The sequence below is a fragment of the Bos taurus genome, chromosome 15 (genome assembly GCF_002263795.3).
Source record: "Bos taurus isolate L1 Dominette 01449 registration number 42190680 breed Hereford chromosome 15, ARS-UCD2.0, whole genome shotgun sequence".
Classification (NCBI taxonomy): domain Eukaryota; kingdom Metazoa; phylum Chordata; class Mammalia; order Artiodactyla; family Bovidae; genus Bos; species Bos taurus.
Window position 1 is genome coordinate 45,952,734 of NC_037342.1, and position 9,183 is coordinate 45,961,916.

At 39.4% G+C, this 9,183-nt stretch overlaps 1 pseudogene; it reads left to right on the forward strand.

Moving 5' to 3' along the window:
• On the forward strand, positions 7,994 to 8,951 carry OR6B9P (olfactory receptor family 6 subfamily B member 9, pseudogene; annotated as a pseudogene).

Genomic DNA, 9,183 nt, shown 5'->3' on the forward strand with positions numbered 1-9,183 from the left:
GCTCTTACCATCCAAAAGGGGTATCTAACAGGCCCAGGAGTTGGACACGACTGAGCGACTTCACTTTCATTTTTCGCTTTCTTGCATTGGAGAAGGAAATGGCAACCCACTCCAGTGTTCTTGCCAGGAGAATCCCAGGGATGGGGAAGTCTGGTGGGCTGCCGTCTGTGGGGTCGCACAGAGTCGAACACGACTGAAGTGACTTAGCAGCAGCAGCAACAGGCCCAGAAGTTACTTTTGAAGTTTGGACTTAAAAGTCTTGTCACATATATGTATTAAGTTGATTTTGCCTTTTTTTTTGAGAAGAAAAAAATTTCCATTTCCCTAATCCATCTGGACCCTAGTATCTTCCCAAAGTGAGGAGAATTACAAAGTCATGGAACTCGAGTTTCACAGAGAAGCAGTTTTCAAGGATTTAGATTAGGTTATTCCAAAACTTCTCCTTTACTTCCCTTCCCTTCCCCCTTTTCCTTTTTATCCCCTAACTTCAAGTCCTTTCAGGTGAAGAGGCAAAGACTCACAGGGGTGGCACAGGTGATTTTCACCAAACACCTCTGTACGGGTCAGAGTACTGGACAGCTGAACCAATATCTCCAAGCTAGACTCGACCAAGATGACCTACTTCACTTGCATTCCTAAAGCAAAAAAACAGAGTGCACCATGGTGAGACATCTGATCTTAATAAACATCAAAAATTTATTTGCTTATTTAGTGACAACCATGCTTCAGGAACTAAGCTAGACATCTACAGATAAAAAGATGACCAAGCTGCAAATAATATAAGATTGGTATTTTCAGGGCATTCATAAATCTAGTAGTGCTGATAAGTAAGCAAAATGATGCATGTTACCATGATATGATGCTCTTTAGTTCAAAATGTTACAAAACCAGAGAGCTGGAGTGATGGGCAGGAGATGGTGATAGCAAGGGGTGGTTAGGCATAGTTTAATAGGGAGGATGAATCTGAGTAGGCATTTACCAGGTAGCAAGATTTAGAATGAATGTCAGGTAGAGATAGAGTATGTGCAACTACATAGAGTCTTGAAGGAGGATGTTGCACTAAAACACATCAAATTTTCAGTGGACCTTGAGCTTGGATTGAGTAGCTGAGAAAGAGTATTAAGAATGTGGGGGTCAGATCCTGAGGCACTTGCTATGCAATGTAAGGAGTTCAGTTGTACAGTATGGTCACTGAAGGATTTGAACTGGAGAATCACTTGTTCATGTTTATATTTTAGTAAGATCACTTGGTCTGGAGGCAGGATACTATTTAGTATCTTTATGTGTTTTCTTATACAGGCAAAAGCCCCTGGATATTCCCAGTCCTTTGAGTGCAAGCCTCCTCTATCTCTTTTGAAACTTGAACTTTTTATTTTCCTTTCCATCTACCTTCCCCCTGAATTGCACAAACCACCTCCCTCTATTTACAATATTCCTCTTGTTCTTATCTAACTTCTTCCTTCTTGAGAAAATGTTTTTCCCATCTGTACTATCTTCTAAGTAATACACATCAATCCATTTGTTTGATTTAGTAGGTGAGTCTATCCTCCTTTCTGAGCCAACATTCTTTTCCTAACAAAGACTTTCAGCTAGGAAATGGTGACTCAGTGAAACACGCCAGGTCAGTGGCTGGATTAGAGATCAATATAGAGTGGAGAGAGGTCACACTGATGTAGATACATATAAGGGTCAATGCGGGTTGGGGGAAAGATCATCATGAGTATTAGGATGTCTGGAATATTACATGGACTTAGGAGGCATGTTGCTCAAGACAAGAAAATTAGACAAACCAGATTTTGGAACTTTAGACTGATCTCTAAAAGTTCAGATGGAGTGTGAAGGCTAAATTCAAAAGTGAAGAATTTGTGCCAGAAAGACTTGATTGAAAAGGAAATCGATGTCAGTATGGTCAAGGCCAGGGATCAGGAGAATGGGTAGTACAGAAAGTGGGAAAGAGCAGACTAGGGATGCACAAAACTGGGGACATTAACTGGGAGTGTGGCAGTGGGAAGAGAGGAGGGAAACAATAATTAAAGAAAGAGGAATGCTGCAGAGTAGAAAGAGTATAGACTTTGGAGGCCTACAGTGTTAGGTTATAATTCCATCTCCACCACTTTTTACTTGTATGAATTTAGCCAAGTTATTTATCTAGTATCTATAATGGGGAACCAATAATATTGAGAATTGAGTGAGATGAAGTATAGGAAAGACTGAGTACAAATTCTGCCATATAATAGACACCCAGTAAATGGTGGATATTTTTATTATTGGACAGGTTATACAGGCAAAGGCAGGGATGAGGAGTGAAGATGATGAAGGCCAAGTAGGAAAACTGCGTGAGCATTCAGCAGGGACAAAGTATAGGACAGTAGTCTCATGTGGGACTCATGTGTGCTCAGAATGGTGGGTGTATGCAGAGATCTTGGTCATGCCAGAGGCAATACTGTACTGGCTCAAAGTTTTAAGAATAAAATGTGGATCTTAAAAATCAAGGGAGTTCATAGGCATAGAGGTGATCATGCTAAGTGAAGTAAGCCAGACAGAGAAAGATAAATATGATATTATTTATACGTGGACTCTAAGGAAAAAAGAATTATACAAATGACCTTATATACACAACAGAAATAGAGTCACAGACATAGAAAACAAATTTATGGTTACCAAAAGGGGAAGGCGAGGAAGGATTAATAGGAGTTTGGGATTAACATATACACATTACTATATGTAAAATAGATAACCAACAAAGACCTACTGCACAGCACAGGAAACTATACTCAATATTTTGTAATAACCTATAAGGGGAAATAATCTGAAAAAATATATATATATGTATATATAACTGAATCCTTTTGCTGTGGAGTGAATTATCAACTTGAAACGACCATAACACTGAAAATCTACTATACTTCAATAAAAAAAATAAATATTTACTATCTTAAAAAAAAATAAAGAGGGGTCAGACTAATGTTAGAGAATATGTAAATGGAACTCATCTTGTTTTCCATATGATGTCAGTGAGACAGGAAGTACTCTGTCACAAACAAGGAGAAATACTGCATGACATCCCTTATATGTAGAGTCTAAAAAAATGAATACAAATGAACATATTTACAAAGGAGAAACAGACTCACAGAGAACAAACTTATAGTTACCAGGGGGAATGATGTGGGGAAGGGATAGCTAGGGAGTTTGGGATGGACATGTACACATTGTTATATTTAAATGGATAACCAACAGCACCTACTGTATACAGCACAGGGAACTCTGCTCAATGTTATGTGGCAGCCTGGATGGGAGGAGAGTTTAGGGGAGAATAGATACATCTACATGTATGACTGAACCACTTCACTGTCCACCTGAAACTTATCAGAAAATTGTTAATCAGTTGTATTCAAATATAAAATAAAAAGTTAAAAAAAAGAGGTACTCTGTCAGATGTTATAGGACTCAGTGTATCAGAAATGGGGAGAACTAGTAGAAAGGTATAGGAAACAGTGAGGAGTAACTGTCTATAACCTCATCTTCCAGTCTTGTCTTGATCCATTTCTTTCTTCCAGGCTATCAGTGCTTTCTAGTCAAAATGCAAATCATCCCATCACCAATGTTTTAATGCTTTATTCTGTGCCTTTGCATTTGCTTTTTGCTCTCTTTGGTATTTCTCCTTCCCTTCAAAACTCTATGATGCTTCATCTCAGTTAAAATGGCACTTTTTAATGACATCTTTCCGGATTCTTTTAACAAAGAATTATTCTACCCTGGATTCCTAATACTCAGTATCCTATCACGATGCTTATTGCATTATATTCTAATTTTCTGACCCCTTCTTTGTCTCCTTTACTAGACAGCTCCAATGTCTATTTGTCTTGGTGTTTTCAGTGCATGGAACCACTTGACCCATAGTAGAGCTAAAGGTGTGGGGACTATGGTGAGAAGAGTCAGAGATTAGGAAACTAAGTAACCTTTTTAAGATGGGAAAAGCTGCATATTACCAGAGAGGTAGTAACAGTAGAAAGTAAAGGTAAGGAAAGAGAGGGCTTGATGGATGGTACAGTGTTCTGAAGCAGATACAAAAATATGATCAGAAAAGATGGATTATATTTAGGAAGAAGAACTGTTTGACCATTCTTAAAAGTTGTCAGAAATGACTCAGATAAGAAGAACCTGCCAGAAGACTTCTTAAAACATCAGTAAGATTAGGTCAGTCAACTGCTTAGAACTTTCCAAAGTGGCTCCAATCCACACAGAGTAAAGGCCAACATGAGTACAACTGCTTGAAAAGTTCATGGTGACCTGCTCATCATCACCTGTCCTTACTTCTCTGACTTCACTTCTCCCGCTCACTCTACTCCAACCCTACGAGACCTGTTCTCTTTTTTTTGGAAAACTGTTTCATCAGTCAGATGACTGTTGGCTTCTTTGTGACTCTGCTCAGTGAGGCTTACCCTCACCATCCTGTATAAAACATGAACCTGCTACACTGCCACACACTCTTAATTTTACTTACTTTGCTCTGATTTTTCCACAGAAAGTGTCAACTCCTACATTTATATCCATATTATATTTATTCAAAGTCTTGAGAAGGACTGTATTTACTGCCTGTATCCTTTCACTAGCATGTAACTTCTTAAGATTAGGAGTTTTTTGCCCTTTTTTTTTTCTCTCTTTTGTTCAGTGAGCTGTTTCAAGCATCTAGAACAGTGCCTCCTGGAATGTAATAGATGCTCAATGAATGTTTGTGTAAAGAATTTAATATACAAAAAGAGACAGGATTTCTGACAACAGCTTCCTGAAAAATGAGATGTAGAACAGATAGAGGGACCAGTCTTATATAAGAAGTAAGGAAAGAATGAACAGAGATGTCAGAGTTTAGCATAATGATTTGGAAGTGGAAAACTAATCTCGTTTGTCTTTATAAGAGGAGAAATTGTCTGATGAGAGTTGTAGGAGATAGTAGAATGGTAGATTAGAGATCAAAACCAAGAAATCTTTGGGAAATGTAGAGAGTGAATCAATTTAAAACATAGTGTAGGATACCAGCCATTGTCTGTGGTTCAGTTGAACTATGTGACTATTAATTTATGCTGATATCATCTGTCCCCTTTTGTGATTTTTCTCCAGTAGGGCTCACTTGCCCAGGTGCAGATAAAGCCTTATTGCTTTCTTTGAAGGCCACCGCTGAAGGCAATGTTAAGATCTTCTTCCCAGGGGCTACCTATCTTACTTGTGGCTGTAACACCGAGGACTGTAATGGCTTGTTTCTTTATATTATCTTCTCAAGATCTGAATATAGAAATTTGACCTTTTCATCTTTATACTTTCAAAATGCCATGTGGGACCAAGTCTCCAATAAGCGTGAAGTAGACCTTAATCTTATGTGCTTAGTTGCTCAGTCATGTCCGACTGTTTGTGACCCATGGACTGTAGCCGTCAGGCATCTCTGTCTGTGGGATTTCCCAGGTAAGAATACTAGAGTGGGTAGCCATTCCCTTCTCCAGGGAATCTTCCCCATCCAAGAATAAACCCTGGTCTCCTGCATTGCAGGCAGATTCTTTAACATCTAAGCTACCAGGGAAGCCTAGATCTTTATCTTAACCACTAACAAGTCTATAACGGAGAAGGCAATGGCAACCCACTCCAGTACTCTTCCCTGGAAAATCCCATGGACACAGGAGCCTAGTAGGCTGCAGTCCATGGGGTCGCGAAGAGTAGGACATGACTGAGCGACTTCACTTTCACTTTTCAACAATTCTATAAATTGTCTGCATCCATACTTTGTTGAATTTTTTAGTATTATAACCTTTTTTTAAGGGAATTAAAGTTTGGTAACTTGGAGTTTACATCAGATCATAAAGTTAATAAGAGAGAGATTGTGGACTAGAATTCAGGTCTTCCAATTATTTGTCCCACTCTTCTGCAGTTTCCTTAATGTTGTAGTACCTTCTGAATATTGGGCTTTCTTTTGTCCATATCAAGTCTCTTGTTGTATTACTCTTTTGTGTTCTGTTATTCCTGAAATATCAGACACAAGTGAGTGTGCATTCACATGTAAAAATTCCTTCACAACCTTGTTCTATAATTGATAGGATTTAGGCTATGTGTTTCCATAGGGCTTCACTCTCAGGCAAATTGACCTCCCTGAGAGAGTTGTTAAGCTTAATTAAAGGATAATGCTTTTGAGTGGAGAAAGAAGTCAAATTTGAATCCATTTTATTTCAATTTTTCCGACACATATAACCAACTACTTTATTAGAGATCCGGGCGGGGGCGGGGGTGGGGAGGTGGGAGGGTTAGGCTACAAAGTACATATAAATCAGAAATAATTACTAAATATTTGTGTGTGAGTGTTCAATTGTTCAGTCTGACTCTGCAGCTCCATGGACTGAGGCCACTAGGCTCCTCTATCCATGGAATTTTCCAGGCAAGACTACTGGAGTGGGTTGCCATTTCCAATTCCAGGGAATCTTCCCAACCCAAAAATGGAAGCTGCATCGCCTACATCTCCTGCTTGCTGCTGCTGCTGCTGCTATGTCGCTTCAGTCGTGTCCGACTCTGTGTGACCCCATAGACAGCAGCCCACCAGGCTCCCCCATCCCGGGGATTCTCCAAGGCAAGAACACTGGAGTGGGTTGCCATTTCTTTCTCCAATGCATGAAAGTGAAAAGTGAAAGTGAAGTCGCCCAGTCCTGTCCCACTCTTCACGACCCCATGGATTGCAGCCCATCAGGCTCCTCCGTCCATGGGATTTTCCAGGCAAGAGTACTGGAGTGGGGTGCTATCGCCTTCTCCGACATCTCCTGCTTAGGAAATTTAAAATCTTATTCTTCTTTCCAGTTCCCTGATTTCTATTGGGCTTCTTAAAGAATATGTTTCTCTTTTAAAATTCATTTAATTTATAATCTCAACCCAATTTTTATCTGTTCTTTTTCTTCTGTCTCCATTGATGAAGAAAGTGTTTTTAAATTTCTTCAGATTATATATTGGGCCCTGGGAAGCCCAGGACCCTTTCAAATTGTCAAATCTCCTGATTTCCCACTCCCAAGGCAGCTTCTTAAATGCAACTTGCCCCAAGTAGTGTCCATAATAAGGAGTTTCAGAGTCAGGAAGTAGATAGAATTAGTCAAGTAGCACTTCTTCCAGAAGTATAAAATATTTGAGCCAGTCTTTGAAGAAGATGTAGATGAATTATACAGATTAATTTGAGATCAACTGTGAACTATTCTAAAAATATGTAACTAACAGATATGTATATATAATATTACATATGTATAAATGTAACTATTATGTATAGCTATTAAAGATGTAATTATTAGCATTAGTGTTATTAGAAGTCATCTAAAACACTAAAATATATTTAATTATTCTAAGAGGGAAATGTTTACCAAAAAAGAAAAAAATTTTTGAAAAAAATTTATTCAATTTTTTTTTAAAGCTGTGGGCCTAAAAATAGGCAGTGAATTATTAAGTACTGTTGCCAGTGTCTTCAAAAGACATAGGGCATAGCTGAGGAGTAGACCAGGGTCAGCAATTCTTCTGGCCAGGAGGGTCTTTCCTAGTTGATATTCTGCTATTTTCTCCAGACTTCAAACTTCCTTGCTATCTGGACAATCCTTGGCACTTTCTCTAATTGTGATGATTTCCTACCTTATAGCTGCCCCTGAAATCTGTGAATATGATGATAAGAAAAGGATTTCCTCCTAGTACTACCTGGAGACCTCTTCAGATCCAAAGGCCTGAACTCTGAATCTGACCTCACGATTCTACTTTGAGATTCTTAGCTTTGTGTCTATGTTCTATTTGTTTTCAGGTCCTGTTCTTACACCTGATTTTCTGGAGAAGATACTGTGGCCTCCAGTGACCTAAATCATACACCACAACCAGATTATGACCCTAGGGTTGTGTTTAATGTAGCCTGAGGGCCCCTTGTGCCAATGTGGATTCACTCTTCAATCTGGTACTGCCATCATTTAATCTTTTGTCTTTTGATGTCCTAATTATGTGGAAGGAAAATATCACTTATATCAGTGAATTTGTCCTGGTGGGCTTCCCTACTTACCCTTGGCTGCAAGTTCTGCTTTTCTTCCTCTTCCTCATCACCTACCTGTTTGTGCTGTTGGAGAATGTAGTCATCATCCTCACCATATGGGTCACTGGATCCCTGCACAAGCCCATGTATTATTTTCTGGGCACCATGTCCTTTCTGGAGACCTGGTATATATCTGTCACTGTTCCCAAGATGCTGGCTGGATTCCTGCTTTGTCCCAATACCATCTCCTTCTTGGGATGCATGACCCAGCTCTATTTCTTCATGTCACTTGCCTGTACTGAGTGTGTGCTCTTGGCTGCCATGGCCTATGACCGTTATGTGGCTATATGTTGGCCTCTTCACTATCCGGTTATGATGACCACAGAATTTTGTGTTCAGCTAACCATCAGTTCCTGGCTGAGTGGCTTTACTGTCTCCTTGGCAAAAGTATACTTCATCTCCCAAGTTTCCTTCTGTGGTAATAATATCTTGAACCATTTTTTCTGTGATGTTTCCCCCCATCCTCAAATTGGCCTGCATGGACTCATCTATGGCAGAGATGGTAGACTTTGTGCTAGCCATCATCATCCTTGTGTTTCCTCTCTCAGCCACTGTCCTTTCCTATGCCTTCATTGTCTCTGCCATCCTGCACATTCCTTCAGCCACTGGGCAGCGGAAGGCCTTCTCTACCTGTGCCTCTCACCTTATGGTGGTAGTCATCTTCTACACAGCCGTGATCTTCATGTATGTCCGACCTCGGGCCATTGCTTCATTCAATTCTAACAAGTTGATCTCAGCCATATATGCAGTCTTTACTCCCATGCTCAACCCTATCATCTACTGCCTGAGGAACAAGGAGGTCAAAAATGCCATCAGAAAAACCATGGCAAGTGGCCGAACCCTTTTCTTGAGAGATTCTCTTTGCTGAAGAAATTCAGATTTCAGATTTTCTTCTTTTTTTCATCATCTGCAATGATAAACATACTGACTTAATACAATGATTAAGGAATAAGAGGTTATATATCAAAGAAAATTCCCTTTTCTTTCTTGTATTAATTAAATTCTTTCTTTTAGGAGGCAAAGAGTTAAATAATCAGAACTTTAAAACACATACATTAGTAAAATCATTATAAAGTAAGGTATCTATTTTTCAAGAAGAT